The sequence below is a fragment of the Schistocerca cancellata genome, chromosome 6 (genome assembly GCF_023864275.1).
Source record: "Schistocerca cancellata isolate TAMUIC-IGC-003103 chromosome 6, iqSchCanc2.1, whole genome shotgun sequence".
Lineage (NCBI taxonomy): Eukaryota > Metazoa > Arthropoda > Insecta > Orthoptera > Acrididae > Schistocerca > Schistocerca cancellata.
The window spans coordinates 506,775,194-506,799,566 of record NC_064631.1 but is presented as its reverse complement, the minus strand read 5'-3'; the positions used below and the strand labels follow the sequence as shown (position 1 = coordinate 506,799,566).

General features: G+C 41.7%; 1 protein-coding gene across 1 annotated transcript in view; it reads left to right on the top strand.

Annotated features, from left to right (window-relative positions):
* LOC126088505 (eukaryotic translation initiation factor 3 subunit J) overlaps window positions 1-24,373 on the top strand; it is a 75,326-nt gene that overhangs the window by 31,213 nt on the left and 19,740 nt on the right. The gene's annotated exons all lie outside the window — the stretch shown is intronic.

Here is a 24,373-nt window from a genome sequence, read left to right as displayed (position 1 = left end):
GTCCGTCTTTGCAACCACGACACCATGCAGTGCGGTACAGATGGGCCCAACAACGTGCCAAATGGACCGCTCAGGATTGGCATCAAGCTCTCTTCACGGATGAGTGTCACATATGCCTTCAACCAGACAATTATCGGAGACATGTTGGGAGGCAACCTGGTCAAGCTGAATGCCTTAGACACACTGTCCAGTGAGTGCAGTAAGGTAGAGGTTCCCTGCAGTTTTGGAGTGGCATTATGTGGGGCTGATGTATGCTGCTGATGTTCATGGAAGACGCCGTAACTGCTGTATGAAACATGAATGCCATCCTCCAACCGATAGTGCAATGATATCGGCAGCATATTTGCGAGGCATTCATCTTCGTGGGCAACACTTCGTGCCCCCATCATGCACATCTTATGAATGACCTCCTTCAGGATAACATCGCTAAACTAGAGTGGCCAGCATGTTCTCCAGACATGAACCCTATCGAACATGCCAAGGGGGATTGGAAAGTGCTGTTTATGGACAACGTGACCTACCAACCACTCTGAGGGCTCTACACCGAATCACCATTGATGAGTTGGACAATCTGGACCAACAGTGCCTTGATGAACTTGTGGATAGTATGCCACGACGAATACAGCCATGCATCAATGCAAGAGGACGTGCTACTGGTATTAGTAGTAGCGGTGTGTACAGCAGTCTGGACCGCCACTTCTGAAGGTCTCTCTGTATTATGGTACAACAGGCAATGTGTGGTTTTCACGAGCAATAAAAAGAGCGGAAATGATGTTTATGTTGATCTCTATCCAAATTTTCTGTACAGGTTCCGGAACCCTCTGAACAGAGGTGATGCAAAACTTTTTTTTATGTGTGTACTTATACGTTACAATAATAAAATATTGGGTTGTTGCTTAGTGTCAGATTATTGAGAATTAAGTGGATATGTTGTTGTAGCCATGTATTATTGTGATATTTGGTAGCACAATAATGGAAGACCTTTGCTGGGATTCAATGAAAGAATTAAAACAGTCGCTTAGTGTGTAGTGCAGGTGATGGCCGGTGCCTGTCCTCCAAAAAATGCTTCTGCTGTGTAGTTAGTAGATTCTATATTTTGTACATTTGCTTAAATAGCTAGATCAGGGGTAGTGCTGTTACTTGTATGAGTACTGAAGCAAAGTTGGCAGCACTCACAGTGTGGTGTGGTGGAAACATACGTCATTTGGTGGATTTAAGTAACCAGTGAATATATTCAGATTTCAAATCTGCCATCGGTATAAAGACAGAATTACAGAGGATTAAAAAAAATAAAATAAATTTACACGTGTGGTGCATGTTACTTAGCCAAAATATCGCCAGAGTAATGTGACACATACATAACCTGTGATCCATGACTGTCCTCTAAATATTTGCTTAAGTGTTCAGTGAATGTACTTGAGCTTCTTATCATAATATGTTTGTTGGTTTTGCCAATTCTCAACCAAACTGCTACTTGTAAACCTAAGTGTGACCTCAGACTACACTATAAACCAATCTACAGTATACATTCCTAACGAGTAGCAAAAATATGTGGGTTAATCCATATGAAGTGGTCCAGTGATGGTTGCTTGACCTTTTTTAAATATTTAAATTTTTTTATATGTGATTGCCCTATATTATAGAAGTTCAAAACAGTTTTTTAAAATAATTTATCTTGCACTTTTACTGGATGGTGGCCATTTTTATTTGTAGGCACACGACAAGTTTTCAGTATGGAGACGTTAGCAAAATTTTGAATCTCTCTGCACTGGGTTAAGTTACAACATTGCAATTGACATGATTGTTTTTAGAAAACTATGATCTACAGCATTGTCTATTACACAAAATACCCTACATTCAAAAATAACCAGTCAAAATGACCTCCAAAGTTTGGTACCCAAATTTTTAAAAATCCTCTTTTTAGGCCCAAAAATAACAAACAAGGAGTGATTTATGAGTGTCTATTTCTTTTCCTATAGTTAGATATCATACAATACTAGCCTCATATAGAGCAAGAATACTTACAAACTTTTCCTTATTTTTTTATGAATTTTTGAAATTTGAAAATTTTCTTTTTTTTGTAAAGTTTGGGGTTAGTTATCTCAGGTGGGCCTGTATATAAAAATATGATTTTTGCACATTTTGTACACCTATATGATAGCAACGTACTGTAAAAATTTCAACATTGATATCTGACTGAACAAAGATATGAATTTTTGAAAATGAGGAAATAATTCGTATTGCTCTACAACTGATCTTATCGCTGTTGCCTATTTAAATTGTTTGTTTCATTGTAATAAAATTTGTGACATATGTTTAGTTAACACTGTCACCCAATATTCATTTAGTTTATTTATTTTCAATAATCCAATATTAAACAATAGGAGCTTTCGCTTTTGTTATATGGTAATAAAAATGCCCATTTAGGTTTATTGTCAATAAAGAAGTACATTATTGCTGGGCGTGGCATTGCTGGGTGTGGCATTGTTATAGCCAGTCTGTTCTGAAACCTATATTAAAGTGGATGTACCTACTTCATCGAGAGTGTAGAATGTGTTATGTGCTTTGTCCTGTGTGTAATTTGTATATTATTTTTAGAGATTAACTGGACTGCAACAAAATGGATGAACAGTGCTCTGTTGGACAGACAGCAAGTGAATTGTGTCACAAAACAGTTTATGGTTCAGTTTCAAAAAACTTGAAAAATGTGAGTGACTTTGATGTAGTTAGACAAACTTTGTTTAAATTTTGAGTAAGTTCTTCTGTATCATCAGTGTGTGAGTATCATGAGAAGAAATATATTCTGAAGTACAACCACATTTTTGGAAGAAAGTGCTGTGATCCACTTAAAGTTCATAAAAAGCCTGTTTGAGGGAAATAAAACTTGAACATTTGTCCTTGTTATATGAGAGTGAAACAGCTTCCCAAGTGAAACATGATTCCTGGATATACTTTTCTGATGGAAGTGGTAGTCAGTATAAGAACAAAAAGAATTTTTCAAATCAGTGCAACCACAAAATAGACTTTGGATTGGAGGCTGAATGCCACTTTTTTGCATCTTGCCATGGTAAAAATGCATGTGATGGAATAGGAGGTACAACAAAACCTGAAATAAATAAAGCCAGCCTACAAAGACCAACCACAGACCAAATTCTCACAGTACAGGACATGTATATCTTTTGCAAGGATAATATTAAAGGCATTACCAATTTTCTGATCAAGAAAGAAGTGGTTCGGCATATGAAAACAACACTTCAAACCACATTTGAAAACTCTATAGCAATAAAAGGAACAAGGCACTTTCACAAATTCCTTGACATTGCAAAAAACTTAGTTCGATGCTATGTAACATCATAAACCGAAAGTTATGAGGATCATTGTGTCAGTAAAATTACATCTCTGTCTTTAACGTTTAATGTCATAGTGGCATGTGTGTATGATTGACAGTGGTGGCTTGCAGAGGTTGAAAGAATAAGTTTGGAAAACAATGATTTTTTTGTGCATTTTTACCACCCTGTTGGCCCAAGAACATCATTCAAGAAAGCTACTAGTGACACAGTTTACTTACCACAGCGAATGGGTGGTCTGATTCTGTATCACAGAAGCTGTCTGAAGAAAAAGTGTTCTTAACGTTCACCATCAGGTTTAGGAACAGTTGTATCTCGAACGATGTTAATTGAAAATAATAATTTTAAGTACGTCAAAATAATATAAATGTTACGAATATAATAGAGGGAAACATTCCACGTGGGAAAAATATATCTAAAAACAAAGATGCTGAGCGTTGGTATGTTGATAGAGACAATAAAAAACACAGAAACACACACACAAATTTCAAGTTTTTGCAACACAAGGTTGCTTCATCAGGAAAGAGGAAAGGAGAGGGAAAGACGAAAGGATGTGGGTTTTAAGGGAGAGGGTAAGGAGTCATTCCAGTCCTGGGAGCGGAAAGACTTACCTTACGGGGGGAAAAGGAAAGGTGTGTGTGTGTGTGTGTGTGTGTGTGTGTGTGTGTGTGTGTGTGTGTGTGTGTGTGTGTATATAGAAAGATGATGAGACTTACCAAACAAAAGTGCTGGCAGGTCGATAGACACACAAACATACACACAAAATTCTAGCTTTCGCAACCAATGGTTGCCTCATCAGGAAAGAGGGAAGGAGAGGGAAAGACAAAAGGATTTGGGTTTTAAGGGAGAGGGTAAGGAGTCATTCCAAACCCGGGAGCGGAAAGACTTACCTTAGGGGGAAAAAAGGACAGGTATATACTCGCACACACACACATATCCATCCGCCTATACACAGACACAATACACAGACAAAAATGTCTGCTTGTGTCTGTGTATATGCGGATGGATGTGTGTGTGTGTGTGTGTGTGCGTGTGTGTGTGTGTGCGTGTGTGCATGTGCGTGTGCGTGTGCGTGCGCGTGCGAGTATATACCTGTCCTTTTTTCCCCCTAAGGTAAGTCTTTCCGCTCCCGGGATTGGAATGACTCCTTACCCTCTCCCTTAAAACCCAAATCCTTTCGTCTTTCCCTCTCCTTCCCTCTTTTCTGATGAGGCAACCATTGGTTGCGAAAGCTTGAATGTTGTGTGTATGTTTGTGTATGTTTGTGTTTGTTTGTGTGTCTATCGACCTGACAGCGCTTTCGTTTGGTAAGTCTCATCATCTTTTATATACAGACACAGGCAGACATATGTAAATGCAAAGAGGTCGGGCAGAGATGTCAGTTGAGGCGGAAGTACAGAGGCGAAGATGTTGAATGACAGGTGAGGTATGAGCGGCGGCAACTTGAAACTAGTGGAGGTTGAGGCCTGGTGGGTAACGGGAAGAGAGAATATATTGAAGGGCAAGTTCCCATATCTGGAGTTCTGATAGGTTGGTGTCAGTGGGAAGTATCCAGATAACCCGGACGGTGGAACACTGTGCCAAGATGTGCTGGCCGTGCACCAAGGCATGTTTAGCCATAGGGTGATCCTCATTACCAACAAACACTGTCTGCATGTGTCCGTTCATGCGAATGGACAGTTTGTTGCTGGTCATTCCCACATAGAAGGCTTCACAGTGTAGGCATGTCAGTTGGTGTGTTTTCACACGTGGCTCTGCCTTTGATCGTGTACACCTTCCTGGTCACGCGTCTGGAGTAGGTGGTGATGGGAGGGTGCATGGGACAGGTCTTACAGCAGGAGTGGTTACAAGGGTAGCAGCCAGATGGTAGTGAAGGTGGTTTGGGGATTTCATAGGGATGAACCAAGAGATTACGGAGGTTAGGTAGACGGCGGAAAGACACTCTTGGTGGAGTGGGGAGGATTTCATGAAGGATGGATCTTATTTCAGGGCAGGATTTGAGGAAGTTGTATCCCTGCTGGAGAGCCACATTCAGTCCCAGTCCCGGAAAGTATCCTGTCACAAGTAGGGCACTTTTGGGGTTCTTCTGTGGGAGGTACTGAGTTTGAGGGGATGAAGAAGTGGCTCTAGCTATTTGCTTCTGTACCAGGTCAGGAGGGTAGTTGTGGGATGTGAAAGCTGTTTTCAGGTTATTGGTGTAATGTTTCAGGGATTCAGGACTGGAGCAGATTCGTTTGCCACAAAGACCTTAGCTGTAGGGAAGTGACCGTTTGATATGGAATGGATAGCAGCTGTCACAATGGAGGTACTGTTGCTTGTTGGTGGGTTTGATGTGGACGGATGTGTGAAGCTGGCCATTGGACAGATGGAGGTCAACGTCGAGGAAAGTGGCATGGGATTTGGAGTAGGACCAGGTGAATCTGATGGAACCAAAGGAGTTGAGGTTGTAGAGGAATTTCTGGAGTTCTTCTTCACTGTGAGTCCAGATCATGAAGATTTCATCAATAAATCTGTTCCAAACTTTGGGTTGGCAGGCTTGGGTGACCAAGAAGGCTTCCTCTAAGCGAGGAGGCATACGAGTGGGCCATCCTGGTACCCATGGCTGTTCCCTTTAATTGTTGGTATGTCTGGCCTTCAAAAGTGAAGTTGTGGGTTAGGATGAAGCTGACTAAGGTAATGAGGAAAGAGGTTTTAGGTAGGGTAGCAGGTGATTGGCGTGAAAGGAAGTGCTCCATCCCAGTGAGGCTCTGGACGTGCAGGATATTTGTGTATAAGGAAATGGCATCAGTGGTTACAAGGATGGTTTCTGGGGGTAACAGATTGGGTAAGGATTAAAGTCGTTCGAGAAAGTGGTTGGTGTCTTTGATGAAGGATGGGAGACTGCATGTAATGGGTTGAAGGTGTTGATCTACGTAGGCAGAGATACGTTCTGTGGGGGCTTGGTAACCAGCTACAATGGGGCAGCCAGGATGATTGGGTTTATGAATTTTAGGAAGAAGGTAGAAGGTAGGGGTGTGGGGTGTCTGTGGGGTCAGGAGGTTGACGGAGTCAGGTGAAAGATTTTGTAGGGGGCCTAAGGTTCTGAGGATTCCTTGAAGCTCTGCCTGGACATCAGGAGTGGGATTACCTTGGCAAACTTTGTGTGTAGTGTTGTCTGAAAGCTGATGCAATTCCTCAGCCTCATACTGCCGACGATCAAGTACCACAGTCGTGGAACCCTTGTCCGCCGGAAGAATGACGATGGATCGGTCAGCCTTCAGATCATGGATAGCCTGGGCTTCAGCTGTGGTGATGTTGGGAGTAGGATTAAGGCTTTTCAAGAAGGATTGAGAGGCAAGGCTGGAAGTGAGAAATTCCTGGAAGGTTTGGAGAGGGTGATTTTGAGGAAGAGGAGGTGGGTCCTACTGTGACAGAGAACGGAACTGTTCCAGGCAGGGTTCAATTTGGATAGTGTCTTGGGGAGTTGGATCATTAGGAGTAGGATTAAGATTATTATTCTTCGTGGCAAAGTGATATTTCCAGCAGAGAGTACGAGTGTAGGACAGTAAGTCTTTGACGAGGGCTCTTTGGTTGAATCTGGGAGTAGGGCTGAAGATGAGGCCTTTGGATAGGACAGAGGTTTCGGATTGGGGTGTTGTGGTTCCAGATTGTGTTTATTAGAATTTTGAGGTTTTGGGGGGAGTGGAGCTGGAAGTGAAAGGTTGAGTGGGTCTGTGTGCAATGAGAGGAGGTTGAGGTTTGTTGGAAAGGTTGTGGAGGGTGAGTGACTTGCCTTTCCGAAGGTGGGAAACCAGGAGATTGGATAGTTTTTTGAGGTAGAGGGTGGCATGCTGTTCTAATTTGCGGTTAGCCTGTAGGAAGATGCTCTGAAAAGCCGGTGTGGATGTGGGAGAGGAAAGATTGAGGACTTTTATTAGGGATAGGAGTTGACGGGTGTGTTCATTGGCTGAGTTGACCTCCATCTGTCCAATGGCCAGCTTCACACGTCCGTCCACATCAAACCCACCAACAAGCAACAGTACGTCCATATTGCAAATGGTCGCTTCCCTGCAGCTTAGGTCTTCATGGCAAACGAATCTGCTCCAGTCCTGAATCCCTGAAACATTACACCAATAACCTGAAAACAGCTTTCGCATCCCACAACTACCCTCCTGACCTGGTACAGAAGCAAATAGCTAGAGCCACTTCCTCATCCCCTCAAACTCAGTACCTCCCACAGAAGAACCCCAAAAGTGCCCCACTTGTGACAGGATACTTTCTGGGACTGGGACTGAATGTGGCTCTCCAGCAGGGATACAACTTCCTCAAATCCTGCTCTGAAATAAGATCCATCCTTCATGAAATCCTCCCCACTCTACCAAGAGTGTCTTTCTGCCATCCACCTAACCTCTGTAACCCTCTTGGTTCACCCCTATGAAATCCCCAAACCACCTTCTCTACCCTCTGGCTGCTACCCTTGTAACCGCCTCCGCTGTAAGACCTGTCCCATGCACCCTCCCACCACCACCTACTCCAGTCGTGTGACCGGGAAGGTGTACACGATTTACCAATTGACATGCCTACACTGTGAAGCCTTCTATGTAGGAATGACCAGCAACAAACTGTCCATTCACATGAACAGACACAGGCAGACAGTGTTTGTTGGTAATGATAATCATCCTGTGGCTAAACATGCCTTGGTGCATGGCCAGCACATCTTGGCACAGTGTTCCACCGTCCGGGTTATCTGGATACTTCCCACTGACACCAACCTGTCAGAACTCCGGAGGTGGGAACTTGCCCTTCAATATATTCTCTCTTCCCGTTACCCACCAGGCCTCAACCTCCACTAATTTCAAGTTGCCGCCGCTCGTACCTCACCGTCATTCAACATCTTCGCCTCTGTACTTCCGCCTCGACTGACATCTCTGCCCAACCTCTTTGCATTTACACATGTCTGCCTGTGTTGGTATATGTGCGGATGGATGTGTGTGTGTGTGTGTGTGTGTGTGTGTGTGTGTGTGTGTGTGTGTGTGCGCGCGCGCGCGCGCGTATACCTGTCCTTTTTTCCCCCTAAGGTAAGTCTTTCCGCTCCGGGATTGGAATGACTCCTTACCCTCTCCCTTAAAACCCACATCCTTTCGTCTTTCCCTCTCTTTCCCTCTTTCCTGATGAAGCAACATTGGGTTGCGAAAGCTTGAAATTTGTGTGTGTTTTTCTGTGTTTTTTACTGTCTCTATCAACATACCAACGGTTTCGTTTGGTAAGTTACAGCATCTTTGTTTTTAGATATAATATAAATGTTTTATATATATAAAAACAAAGAATATAAATGTTATATATATAAAAACAAAGATGCTGTAACTTACCAAATGAGAAACTGTTGGTATGTTGCTAGAGACAATAAAACAAACACACACACACACACACACACACACACACACACACACACACACACACACAAATTTCAAGCTTTGACAACCCAAGGTTGCTTCATCAGGAAAGAGGGAAAGAGAGGGAAAGATGAAAGGATGTGGGTTTTGAGGGAGAGGGTAAGGAGTCATTCCAGTCCCAGGAGTGGAAAGACTTACCTTAAAGGTAAAAAAGGACAGGTATACACTCGCGCGCGCGTGCACACACACACACACACACACACATACACACACATTTCCATCCGCTTTAATTTCCGTGATGTTTCCACTTTTGTATATAATTCAGTACCTTACTTCAATAATAATTGATTATATCCCACCAATATCACAGATGAATAGGCAACAGCCATAAGATCAGTTGTAATGTGAATTATCTCCTCATTTTCAAAAATTCATATCTTTGATCGCAGTCAGATATCAATGTTGAAATTTTTACAGTATGTTGCTATCATATAGGTGTACAAAATGTGCAAAAATCATATTTTTATACTCAGTCACACCTGAGATAGTAACCCCAAACTTAACAAAAATGAAAATTTTCAAATTTCCAAAATTCGTAAAAAATTAAGAAAACATTTGTGAGTGTTCTTGCTCCATAACAGGGTGTATACGGTTCGGGACAACCGGGAGATCCGGGAAAAACCCAGGAATTTTTCATCCGGGAGAAAACCTGGGAATTGTTTTAGTCTTCAGTTAAATTTTTGTGATTTTTGACTGGTAAGACTGGAAGAGCAGTTGAACGGAATGGACAGTGTCTTGAAGGGAGGATATAAGATGAACATCAACAAAAGCAAAACGAGGATAATGGAATGTCGGGTGATGCTGAGGGAATTAGATTAGGAAATGAGACACTTAAAGTAGTAAAGGAGTTTTGCTATTTGGGGAGCAAAATAACTGATGACGGTCGAAGTAGAGAGGATGTAAAATGTAGACTGGCAATGGCAAGGAAAGCGTTTCTGAAGAAGAGAAATTTGTTAACATCGAGTATAGATTTAAGTGTCAGGAAGTTGTTTCTGAAAGTATTTGTATGGAGTGGAAGTGAAACATGGACGATAAATAGTTTGGACAAGAAGAGAATAGAAGCCTTTGAAATGTGGTGCTAACAGAAGAATGCTGAAGATAAGATGGGTAGGTCACGTAACTAATGAGGAGGTGTTGAATAGAATTGGGGAGAAGAGGAGTTTATGGCACAACTTGACAAGAAGAAGGGATCGGTTGGTAGGACATGTTCTGAGGCATCAAGGGATCACCAATTTAGTATTGGAGGGCAGCGTGGAGGGTAAAAATCGTAGAGGGGGACCAAGAGATGAATACACTAAACAGATTCAGAAGGATGCAGGCTGCAGTATGTATTGGGAGATAAAGAAGCTTACACAGGATAGAGTAGCATGGAGAGCTGCATCGAACCAGTCTCAGAACTGAAGACCACAACAACAACAACAACAACAAGAACAACAAGAACCAATACTCTTAACAACTAAACAGTGTTCACGCAAGCGTCTGCCAACAGCGAAGTGTGTCAAAGGTTTTTGGAACACTATGCAGTGCTTCACAACAACAAATTGCCTCCGATGAGCGTGACGTGACAACTGTTTAAATTAGATTCGTTTGAGCAGTTGCGGGCGAGCTCTTGCGCATGCGCAGTTGAGTCGCGTATGAATAGTACTTTCTTTCGCTTCGGGTTACAGAAGTATGGCTGGGCGCCACTACTTAATATTGCCCCGGTTCGGGAATATAGTAAGTCTGGCGCTGATGCCCAGAGCAGTCTGAGTTGTGGTGGGGAGATTGGTCGTCTCCATGTGACCTGTGTATACGTTCAGCGATTTTGTTGTTTTCTCTTCTTTTATTGCTCTCAAGTTAAACGATAACAAATGGATTTTTGCGGCCGGGAGTTATCAAAAGAATTAAAATACGTACACATAATTACGGAAGGCTAAAATATGTTATTGGTTTTAGATTTTATTTCCACCTTGCAGAGCAATGAAGTTATTTTTGTCGGTTAGCTGAAGAGATTTGTCTTTCTTTAATCTTTTCTGCTTTATTTGAAACGAAGTGTTTAATTTCACACTATTGGCTAGTTTCAACTGTTCGCTGCATTTCAAGTGCATGTATGGCATTATGCCATAATAAAGAACCAAACATGAGATAATGCAGTACTGGTACGCCAAGAAAATTTACATATGAATCTGGGCATATGAATGTGCATTTTAAGCCGAATTATGCATTTTAGTATGGTTCACGAAATTCCGATGCTCTTGAAGTATCCTCTGATGTCTTCTTTCTTTTATGACACAATGTAAGATCTTTTAATGTTTTACATGTGCGAACATATCGGTTTCCTGCGTCATCGTAGCTGCGTAAGTGTGGTGATGCCTATTATCTGGCGCTGTCTTACAACTGCTGAAACGAACCTATTTCTAACATCGCATGAAAATATTGCGAATGGTGGTTTGAAAAGCGTTACATTCAAACCAAATTTCCTTTTACGCAAGATGAACTATGTGCGAGAATGTACGATGAATTTCTTAAATCACAAAGCGTTTGATTCTCATTTAAAAATCAACTCTTTCAGGACGACCATTTAGATGAATTTTGAGCCCATAAGATCAGACATTTACGTCGTTATTAAAAATTTTACTGGTCTATTTGTGTGATGTATCTCATAGTGTAACACGCGCAAAAATGATCAACATTATATGTGGACGCTTAGCTTCTTTTCCAGCTTATTAGTCTTAGAGACCAGTATTATATGTGAGTGCTGCGTATATTAATTTAAACCATTAACTTTTCTTATTTGTATGTTCGCGCTAGTTAAGTGTCTTGCTATTGGCTGACTATGTCACGTGTCCTTTGCTGTCATCAGCTGGCGAGATCACGTCACATGAGCTATGAAAGACTTACAAAAGCACATCGCAATCTCGATTTCAGTGCTTCGGAAAGTGACATGTGGTGTTTGGTGGAATTCAAATTTATACCTTTGTAATACGGAAATATGTAGCGTACATGTTGCTGCACATCAAAGGTCTTTCAAAACGTGTTTTTTCCCCCCTGGGTTTTGTTTTCTAAAGTGCCGGGAAATTCTACGTCGGTATATAAAACCAGAAACATTCAAAGAATTGATGAGTTTTACAGAGCCGAGGAAGAATATACTGTCACTTAACATGGAGAAAGTGTATTTTCACCCGGGAGAAAGTATATTTTTAACCGGGAAATCCAGGAATTTTTTTTCCTTGTCCACGTATACACCCTGTATATGAGGGTAGTAGTGTATGGGAACTAACTATAAGAAAAAAACAGACTCTCATAAATCACTCCTTGTTTGTTATTTTTGGGCTTAAAAAGTGGATTTTTTAAAATTTGGGTACTAAGCTTTGGAGGTGATTTTGACTGGTTTTTTTTTTGAATTTAGGGTATTTTGTGTAATAGACAATGTTGTAGAGGACACTTCTCTAAAAACAATCATGTCAATTGCAATGTTGTAACTTAACCCATATATTTGCTACGTCTCTAAAACTGAAACATTGTCGCGTGCTTACAAATGATTTGGCCACCATTAAATGTGAGCGGTAAAATTTTTTTAAAAACTGTTTTGAACTTCTGATTTATAGGGTAATCACATATAAAAAATTAAAACATTTAAAAATGGTCAAGCAACCAACTTAATTTTTATTGGACCACTTCATTTGGACTGACCCTTATATGTAAGCTCTGGTGGTGAAAATTTAAAGACACTACAAATAACCTACAAAGAACATTGAATAATGTCAGTTACGGTATTGGAAATAGGTTGTTTCTTTTTGTGCCTCTCATAGGTTATCCAAAACTGTCTCCTTTTGGCTAAGCAAAACTAACGTATTGCCAACATACAAGCCATAGAGGAAAAGTGTCCAGGCTGGCTTTGCACCGGTTCTAGACTTAGGCACTATTTTCTGTTTCTAGACAATCTTTTAAGAGATACTACAACAAATGTAAGATAAAGATATTTGCAACATTTTTAGTGCTCTCATTGTTGAATGTTGTTTATGATTCTGTAGTATTGTTTCTGGATTTTCTGAGGATCAGTGACTAGTGACACAGCTGCTCATCCATTGCATGTGTAAACTTAACTCCCCAGAGCAGAAAGCTCTCAGAAAGAGCAGAATATAACAATAATTGTTGAAACTTGTGAGACAAAGGCAGTAGTTGCTTTTCCATTAGCTAGTCAGTAGAATGTGCTGCCACATGTATATTAAAAAGTATTAAAACTGTAAAGAACATACTTCCGTGCAATTTGTTGAGGCTAGCCAGTTAGAACCCTGGACAGGGAAAAGAACTTCAATCACATCTACATCTACATTTACATTTATACTCCGCAAGCCACCCAACGGTGTGTGGCAGAGGGCACTTTACGTGCCACTGTCATTACCTCCCTTTCCTGTTCCAGTCGCGTATGGTTCGCGGGAAGAACGACTGTCTGAAAGCCTCTGTGCGCGCTCTAATCTCTCTAATTTTACATTCGTGATCTCCTCGGGAGGTATAAGTAGGGGGAAGCAATATATTCGATACCTCATCCAGAAACGCACCCTCTCGAAACCTGGCGAGCAAGCTACACCGCGATGCAGAGCGCCTCTCTTGCAGAGTCTGCCACTTGAGTTTGTTAAACATCTCCGTAACGCTATCACGGTTACCAAATAACCCTGTGACGAAACGCGCCGCTCTTCTTTGGATCTTCTCTATCTCCTCCGTCAACCCGATCTGGTACGGATCCCACACTGATGAGCAATACTCAAGTATAGGTCGAACGAGTGTTTTGTAAGCCACCTCCTTTGTTGATGGACTACATTTTCTAAGGACTCTTCCAATGAATCTCAACCTGGCACCTGCCTTACCAACAATTAATTTTATATGATCATTCCACTTCAAATCGTTCCGCACGCATACTCCCAGATATTTTACAGAAGTAACTGCTACCAGTGTTTGTTCCGCTATCATATAATCATACAATAAAGGATCCTTCTTCCTACGTATTCGCAATACATTCATTTGTCTATGTTAAGGGTCAGTTGCCACTCCCTGCACCAACTGCCTATCCGCTGCAGATCTTCCTGCATTTCGCTACAATTTTCTAATGCAGCATCTTCTCTGTATACTACAGCATCATCCGCGAAAAGCTGCATGGAACTTCCGACACTATCTACTAGGTCATTTATATATATTGTGAAAAGCAATGGTCCCATAACACTCTCCTGCGGCACGCCAGTGGTTACTTTAACGTCTGTAGACGTCTCTCCGTTGATAACAACATGCTGTGTTCTGTTTGCTAAAAAACTCTTCAATTCAGCCACACAGCTGGTCTGATATTCCGTAGGCTCTTACTTTTTTTATCAGGCGACAGTGCGGAACTGTATCGAACGCCTTCCGGAAGTCAAGAAAAATAGCATCTACCTGGGAGCCTGTATCTAATATTTTCTGGGTCTCATGCACAAATAAAGCGAGTTGGGTCTCACACGATTGCTTTTTCCGGAATCCATGTTGATTCCTACATAGTAGATTCTGAGTTTCCAAAAACGACATGATACTCGAGCAAAAAACATGTTCTAAAATTCTACATCAGATCGACGTCAGAGATATAGGTCTATAGTTTTGCGCATCTGCTCGACGACCCTTCTTGAAGACTGGGACTACCTGTGCTCTTTTCCAATCATTTGGAACCTTCCGTTCCTCTAGAGACTTGCGGTACACGGCTGTTAGAAGGGGGGCAAGTTCTTTCGCGTACTCTGTGTAGAATCAAATTGGTATCCTGTCAGGTCCAGTGGACTTTCCTCTGTTGAGTGATTCCAGTTGCTTTCCTATTCCTTGGACACTTATTTCGATGTCAGCCATTTTTTCGTTTGTGCGAGGATTTAGATAAGGAACTGCAGTGCGGTCTTCCTCTGTGAAACAGCTTTGGAAAAAGGTGTTTAGTATTTCAGCTTTATGCGTGTCATCCTCTGTTTCAATGCCTTCATCATCCCGGAGTGTCTGGATATGCTGTTTCGAGCCACTTACTGATTTAACGTAAGACCAGAACTTCCTAGGATTTTCTGTCAAGTCGGTACCTAGTATTTTACTTTCGAATTCACTGAACGCTTCACGCATTGCCCTCCTTACGCTAACTTTGACATCGTTTAGCTTCTGTTTGTCTGAGAGGTTTTGGCTGCGTTTAAACTTGGAGTGAAGCTCTCTTTGCTTTCGCAGTAGCTTCCTAACTTTGTTGTTGTACCACGGTGGGTTTTTCCCGTCCCTCACAGTTTTACTCTGCACGTAATTGTCTAAAACGCATTTTACGATTGCCTTGAACTTTTTCCATAAACACTCAACATTGTCAGTGTTGGAACAGAAATTTTCGTTTTGATCTGTTTGGTAGTCTGAAATCTGCCTTCTATTACTCTTGCTAAACAGATAAACCTTCCTCCCTTTTTTATATTCCTATTAACTTCCATGAACCATGGACCTTGCCGTTGGTGGGGAGGCTTGCGTGCCTCAGCGATACAGATGGTCGTACCGTAGGTGCAACCACAACGGAGGGGTATCTGTTGAGAGGCCAGACAAACATGTGGTTCCTGAAGAGGGGCAGCAGCCTTTTCAGTAGTTGCAGGGGCAACAGTCTGGATGATTGACTGATCTGGCCTTGTAACATTAACCAAAACGGCCTTGCTGTGCTGGTACTGCGAACGGCTGAAAGCAAGGGGAAACTACAGCCGTAACTTTTCCCGAGGACATGCAGCTCTACTGTATGATTAAATGATGATGGCGTCCTCTTGGGTAAAATATTCCGGAGGTAAAATAGTTCCCCATTCGGATCTCCGGGCGGGGACTACTCAAGAGGACGTCGTTATCAGGAGTAAGAAAACTGGCGTTCTACGGATCGGAGCGTGGAATGTCAGATCACTTAATCGGGCAGGTAGGTTAGAAAATTTAAAAAGGGAGATGGATAGGTTAAAGTTAGATATAGTGGGAATTAGTGAAGTTCGGTGGCAGGAGGAACAAGACTTTTGGTCAGGTGATTACAGGGTTATAAATACAAAATCAAATAGGGGCAATGCAGGAGTAGGTTTAATAATGAATAAAAAAATAGGAGTGCGGGTTAGCTACTACAAACAGCATAGTGAACGCATTATTGTGGCCAAGATAGATACGAAGCCCACACCTACTACAGTATTACAAGTTTATATGCCAACCAGCTCTGCAGATGATGAAGAAATAGATGAAATGTATGACGTGATGAAAGAAATTATCCAGGTAGTGAAGGGAGTCGAAAATTTAATAGTCATGGGTGACTGGAATTCGTCAGTAGGAAAAGGGAGAGAAGGAAACATAGTAGGTGAATATGGATTGGGGGGAAGGAATGAAAGAGGAAGCCGCCTTGTAGAATTTTGCACAGAGCATAACTTAATCATAGCTAACACTTGGTTCAAGAATCATGAAAGGAGGCTGTATACATGGAAGAAGCCTGGAGATACTGACAGGTTTCAGATAGATTATATAATGGTAAGACAGAGATTTAGGAACCAGGTTTTAAATTGTAAGACATTTCCTGGGGCAGATGTAGATTCTGACCACAATCTATTGGTTATGAACTGCAGATTGAAACTGAAGAAACTGCAAAAAGGTGGGAATTTAAGGAGATGGGACCTGGATAAACTGAAAGAACCAGAGGTTGTAGAGAGTTTCAGGGAGAGCATTAGGGAACAATTGACAGGAATGGGGGAAAGAAATACAGTAGAAGAAGAATGGGTAGCTCTGAGGGATGAAGGGGTGAAGGCAGCAGACGATCAAGTAGGTAAAAGGACGCGGGCTAATAGAAATCCTTGGGTAACAGAAGAAATATTGAATTTAATTGATGAAAGGAGAAAATATAAAAATGCAGTAAATGAAGCAGGCAAAAAGGAATACAAACGTCTCAAAAATGAAATCGACAGGAAGTGCAAAAAGGCTAAGCAGGGATGGCTAGAGGACAAATGTAAGGATGTAGAGGCTGTCTCACTAGGGGTAAGATAGATATTGCCTACAGGAAAATTAGAGAGACCTTTGGATAGAAGAGAACCACTTGTATGAATATCAAGAGCTCAGATGGCAACCCAGTTCTAAGCAAAGAAGGGAAAGCAGAAAGGTGGAAGGAGTATATAGAGGGTTTATACAAGGGCGATGTACTTGAGGACAATATTATGGAAATGGAAGAGGATGTAGATGAAGATGAAATGGGAGATAAGATACTGCGTGAAGAGTTTGACAGAGCACTGAAAGACCTGAGTCAAAACAAGGCCCCGGGAGTAGACAACATTCCATTAGAACTACTAATGGCCTCGGGAGAGCCAGTCATGACAAAACTCTACTATCTGGTGAGCACGATGTATGAGACAGGCGAAATACCCTCAGACTTTAAGAAGAATATAATAATTCCAATCCCAAAGAAAGCAAGTGTTGACAGATGTGAAAGTTACCGAACTATCAGTTTAATAGGTCACAGCTGCAAAATACTAACGCGAATTCTTTACAGACGAATGGAAAAACTGGTAGAAGCCGACCTCGGGGAAGATCAGTTTGGATTCCGTAGAAATGTTGGAACACGTGAGGCTATACTGACCTTACGACTTATCTTGGAAGAAAGATTAAGAAAAGGCAAACCTACATTTCTAGCATTTGTAGACTTAGAGAAAGCTTTTGACAATGTTGACTGGAATACTCTCTTTCAGATTCTGAAGGTGGCAGGGGTAAAATACAGGGAGCGAAAGGCTATTTACAATTTGTACAGAAACCAGATGGCAGTTATAAGAGTCGAGGGGCATGAAAGGGAAGCAGTGGTTGGGAAAGGAGTGAGACAGGGTTGTAGCCTCTCCCCGATGTTATTCAATCTGTATATTGAGCAAGCAGTAAAGGAAACAAAAGAAAAATTCGGAGTAGGTATTAAAATTCATGGAGAAGAAGTAAAAACTTTGAGGTTCGCCGATGACATTGCAATTCTGTCAGAGACAGCAAAGGACTTGGAAGAGCAGTTGAACGGAATGGACAGTGTCTTGAAAGGAGGATATAAGATGAACATCAACAAAAGCAAAACGAGGATAATGGAATGTAGTCAAATTAAGTCGGGTGATGCTGAGGGAATTAGATTAGGAAATGAGACACTTAAAGTAGTAAAGGAGTTTTGCTATTTAGGGAGTAAAATAACCGATGATGGTCGAAGTAGAGAGGATATAAAATGTAGACTGGCAATGGCAAGGAAAGCGTTTCTCAAGAAGAGAAATTTGTTAACATCGAATATAGATTTAGTTGTCAGGAAGTCGTTTCTGAAAGTATTTGTATGGAGTGTAGCCATGTATGGAAGTGAGACATGGACGATAACTAGTTTGGACAAGAAGAGAATAGAAGCTTTCGAAACGTGGTGCTACACAAGAATGCTGAAGATAAGGTGGGTAGATCACGTAACTAATGAGGAGGTATTGAATAGGATTGGGGAGAAGAGAAGTTTGTGGCACAACTTGACTAGAAGAAGGGATCGGTTGGTAGGACATGTTCTGAGGCATCGAGGGATCACAAATTTAGCATTGGAGGGCAGCGTGGAGGGTAAAATTGTAGAGGGAGACCAAGAGATCAATACACTAAGCAGATTCAGAAGGATGTAGGTTGCAGTAGGTACTGGGAGATGAAGAAGCTTGCACAGGATAGAGTAGCATGGAGAGCTGCATCAAACCAGTCTCAGGACTGAAGACCACAACAACATTAACTTCCATATTCAGGGATGCTGCAACGGCCTTATGATCACTGATTCCCTGTTCTGCACTTACAGAGTCGAAAAGTTCGGGTCTGTTTGTTATCAGTAGGTCCAAGATGTTATCTACACGTGTCGGTTCTCTGTTTAATTGCTCGAGGTAATTTTCGGATAGTGCACTCAGTATAATGTCACTCGATGCTCTGTCCCTACCACCCGTCCTAAACATCTGAGTGTCCCAGTCTATATCTGGTAAATTGAAATCTCCACCTAAGACTATAACATGCTGAGAAAATTTATGTGAAATGTATTCCAAATTTTCTCTCAGTTGTTCTGCCACTAATGCTGCTGAGTCGGGGGTCAGTAAAAGGAGCCAATTATTAACCTAGCTCGGTTGATGAGTGTAACCTCCACCCATAATAATTCACAAGAACTATCCACTTCTACTTCACTACAGGATAAACTACTACTAACAGCGCCAAGCACTCCACCACCGGTTGCATGCAATCTATCCTTTCTAAACACTGTCTGTACCTTTGTAAAAATTTCGGCTGAATTTATCTCTGGCTTCAGCCAGCTTTCTGTACCTATAACGATTTCAGCTTTGGTGCTTTCTATCAGCGCTTGAAGTTCCGGTACTTTACCAATGCAGCTTCGACAGTTTACAATTACAATACCGATTGCTGCTTGGTCCCCGCATGTCCTGACTTTGCCCCGCACCCGTTGAGGCTGTTGCCCTTTCTGTACTTGCCTGAGGCCATCTAACCTAAAAAACCACCCAGCCCACGCCACACAACCCCTGCTACCCGTGTAGCCGCTTGTTGCGTGTAGTGGACTCCTGACCTATCCAGCGGAACCCGAAACCCCACCACCCTATGGGGCAAGTCGAGGAATCTGCAGCCCACACGGTCACAGAACCGTCTCAGCCTCTGATTCAGACCCTCCACTCGGCTCTGTACCAAAGGTCCGCAGTCAGTCCTGTCGACGATGCTGCAAGTGGTGAGCTCTGCTTTCATCCCGCTAGCGAGACTGGCAGTCTTCACCAAATCAGATAGCTGCCGGAAGCCAGAGAGGATTTCCTCCGATCCATAGCGACACACATCATTGGTGCCGACACGAGCGACCACCTGCAGATAGGTGCACCTTGTACCCTTCATGGCATCCGGAAGGACCCTTTCCACATCTGGAATGACTCCCCCCGGTATGCACACGGAGTGCACTTTGGTTTTCTTCCCCTCCCATGCTGCCATATCCCTAAGGGGCCCCATTACGCGCCTGACGTTGGAGCTCCCAACTACCAGTAAGCCCACCCTCTGCGACCGCCCGGATCTTGCAGACTGAGGGGCAACCTCTGGAACAGGACAAGCAGCCATGTCAGGCCGAAGATCAGTATCAGCCTGAGGCAGAGCCTGAAACCGGTTTGTCAGACAAACTGGAGAGGCCTTCCGTTCAGCCCTCCGGAATGTCTTTCGCCCCCTGCCACACATCTGACAGTCCATTAAAATAATGATGTTATTAACATAAATTATCTTGAAGTACCTGATCAATGTAATAAAATACTTAAAAATGAAAGTATAATAATGCATAACTTGCAGAAAATCATGCTTGAACTCGTGACATAAGATCAGAAAGTAGTGTAAACTGGCAAGCTTATTGTTAGTGGGTAAACATTGCACTCTGACAGTGACATTTCCTCGTCCAGAGGAAATGTAGCAGAAGAGACACTGTAATCTTATGTAGAGACATGTTTGGATTAGACAGTAATCTTATTATTCTTAAATACTTTCAGAATGTTGGTGATTTAGTGCATGTTACTACTGCTCCAGAATAATTATTACTGTTTGCAGAAGAGTTTTATCTTAAAATATCAACTGTAGACAGATGAATTCACAACATTTTAAGGACTGATGTGAGGGCCGATTGTATAAATGTTGGTGACGGGAGGTCAGTTTTGACATTAGTTCAAAAAACTGAACTCTGTTTACGACTATGCTCTATTCTATAATACTAAACTTGGATCCACCAAAGGAGATTCCAGTTTGGTCTAAGTTAGCATGAAATATGCCTGGCAGCACTGCTAAAATTGGCTGTCGACACAATGATTGCGATTTGACTGCAGATATTATTTGTACATCATAGATACACAGCATTCATATATTAATTGTATTTGTTATAAAACATGTCTTATTGTAAAAATGGAGGGAAGTAAACAGAAAAAAGATGGATCTTCAAATTTCTCCCCATACACACAAGATTTGTTGCTGGAAATCACATTGGGCCAATATGACAACACAATAGAATGGCAAAAAATGATGAAGGCTCTGTGATCAACAAGGAAGTGGTGTAATTGTTTTAATGTAAATATATATTGTGAATAGACACCACACTCTTGCCTTGTGACTACTGTTAGCTTCCCTTTCTCATGATACTGCAAGCTTGTAGACAGATTTCCATCCCGAAGTTATACGCGTTGCTTTGTGTACATTTTAATACACTCTGATTAAGCTTAGCATCTGAGATTGATTTTATGTTTAACTAAAACCACCCATGACGATTCCTAAATATATCTGCACTTTTGCCACCAGGAGACTTGATGGGGATTTGGGTACAGCCAGTTGCACCTAAGATAATAGGAAAACATACAATTTGACAAAAATTACACTGGGTTTTCATGTCATTTTCTTCTACAGACATTTTGACGAATGTTTTTTAGTAAGGCAATGCAGCCCAATACCTTGTTGACAGCTCTGTAAGCTTTTGCTACATGTTTTTCAAATTGCATTGCTATCTGAGAGCTGCCTATAGCATAAAATCTTTATGTTTAAAGTAGCATCCACATTAAGAGTCAGTAGCAGGTTTCTTTTGATGAATTTCAACTGATACTCTGCACACTATTTTTCTCCCAGCGAAAATTCAGCTTAAATGATTTATCATTTGATTGCAAGAAGGGGTTCATCCTTTGTCGTCCTCAGTAGACATGCTGGAATACTGAGATATCTTTAAAGGAAACAATATAATTGATATTGTTTAAGGTTCTTGCACAAAGAATACTGCCCTCCAGTGACCTAGAAGGCTCAAAAGACAAAGCATGGTATGGTTTTAAAATTTAGTGTTGTTTCTTTATGACCAATACAGTAAAGAAAGTAGTACCAAGGGGAAAGAAAATCTGAGAACTGAATGGGTTTGAGCTTGAGATCCTCTGCACTATATGCCAGAGTGCAGCCTCTTGAGCTATTGAAACAATCACATGAACACTGCCTTGCACATAAACCCACATCCTTTCGTCTTTCCCTCTCCTTCCCTCTTTCCTGATGAGGCAACAGTTTGTTGCGAAAGCTTGAATTTTGTGTGTATGTTTGTGTTCGTTTGTGTGTCTGTCGACCTGCCAGCACTTTCATTTGGTAAGTCACATCATCTTTGTTTTTAGATATAGTAAATAACTTACATAGACTTGCTTTTAATTTATGCACCCATGCACATGCAGCACATGCACATAACTGTTTAAACACCTGTTTGGTAGTTAAAAATTAATGCACATTGTATAGTTACTGCTGGTCAAGGCAAGAGGGCACATTTATACAGGATGTTCAGTCATTATTGGCTGGTGTCCAAATCTAGATAAATATTTTTAATTTTCCTTACGCTGCTGCTTAGTTTCTATAAAATTCCCTTAAGCTAATCACACAAATTATGAGATGTCTCCAAGAATTGTTATGAGGTCAGTTGTTATCTGCATTCACTGCTTACATAGTAGTTGATAATTTCCTTAACATAACCTTACAAATCTGGGGGGTAATAATTCAAGCTTCAGCAGTGTGGGAGTGGCGTAGTATCACATATTTACGTGTTTGTAGCAACTATTTCATTATTTCAGTACACAAAACAAAAGTGTTGTTTTACAATGTCACGTCATTGTACATTGACAATTACATTTTCCCCCGAGTTTGATCTACAAATTTTTACCTGTCAAAGTTCATCCTACTTCACAGTGATATGATGTGGATTTAACATTTATACAGAACAGATTTTAGAGTTAAGCTTTATCGGAGGTTATTTTCTTTGTTAACTTAAGGTCAAATGCTGTATACAGTTAGCCCTGAAATAACTGTTGTCCTGAGTCTTCCACCAATGTTCCATACGGCTACATAAAGGTAGGCCCCATCACAGTATGACACAACATTGAGAATGGGATTTCCTCAGTTGGAATGTGATAGGATAGTGTATTTGCATTGATAAATGCCAATAAAACTTACATAGGTAATACTGTGGCTACAGAGCAAGCTACAAAATCATCTGTTTCCCACCATGTACGTATGACATGAAAGCTATGGTATCAGTGTGTCAAATATCCTGGAGCACAATAGAACAAGTTTCTTGTCTGCAGGCAGCTGCTATTGATTCATTGAGCCCGTTGGTCATAAGCCTGGGAGAGGCCCCTACAGTAAGGTACAGAAATTTGAAAAGGAGTACTGGAAGAGTTATCTCATCAAAACATTGTTGTTGGAATTATTATAAGTGCTTCTGCTTCTGGCCCAGAGAATCATCTCAGATGATGGTAGTTGGAGGTTGAGGGTAATGAAATTTTCAGTTTTCTTGCCCTAATGTTGCGCCGTAAGATCACACGTCGTTAGTTTTAATTTTGTATATTGACAAGTTATGTCTCCATTGTACCAGTACGTTTATTTTTAATGATCATCTGAAAATTATAAATATGTTATCATTTACGTGTATGGTTCTGCTGCAGGTGTGTTTCTGATTGATAGGTGCTGTAAATGAATAAAAAAACACTATTATCATTTCATAGGCTTTCAATTTTGCTTCAGTGAAACTTTATTTACCCTGCAGTTGTCTTTGTGAGCGGCCCTAAATACAGGGCTATTACAAATGATTGAAGCGATTTCATAAATTCACTGTAGCTCCATTCATTGACATATGGTCACGACACACTACAGATACGTAGAAAAACTCATAAAGTTTTGTTCGGCTGAAGCCGCACTTCAGGTTTCTGCCGCCAGAGCGCTCGAGAGCGCAGTGAGACAAAATGGCGACAGGAGCCGAGAAAGCGTATGTCGTGCTTGAAATGCACTCACATCAGTCAGTCATAACAGTGCAACGACACTTCAGGACAAAGTTCAACAAAGATCCACCAACTGCTAACTCCATTCGGCGATGGTATGCGCAGTTTAAAGCTTCTGGATGCCTCTGTAAGGGGGAAATCAACAGGTCGGCCTGCAGTGAGCGAAGAAACGGTTGAACGCGTGTGGGCAAGTTTCACGCGTAGCCCGCGGAAGTCGGCGAATAAAGCAAGCAGGGAGCTAAACGTATCACAGCTGACGGTTTGGAAAATCTTATGGAAAAGGCTAAAGCAGAAGCCTTACCGTGTACAATTGCTACAAGCCCTGACACCCAATGACAAAGTCAAATGCTTTGAATTTTCGGCGTGCTTGCAACAGCTCATGGAAGAGGATGCGTTTAGTGCGAAACTTGTTTTCAGTGATGAAGCAACATTTTTTCTTAATGGTGAAGTGAACAGACACAATGTGCGAATCTGGGCGGTAGAGAATCCTCACGCATTCGTGCAGCAAATTCGCAATTCACCAAAAGTTAACGTGTTTTGTGCAGTCTCACGGTTTAAAGTTTACGGCCCCTTTTTATTCTGCGAAAAAAACATTACAGGACACGTGTATCTGGACATGCTGGAAAATTGGCTCATGCCACAACTGGAGACCGACAGTGCCGACTTCATCTTTCAGCAGGATGGTGTTCCACCGCACTTCCATCACGATGTTCGGCATTTCTTAAACAGGAGTTTGGAAAACCGATGGATCGGTCGTGGTGGAGATCACGATCAGCAATTCATGTCATGGCCTTCACGCTCTCCCGACTTA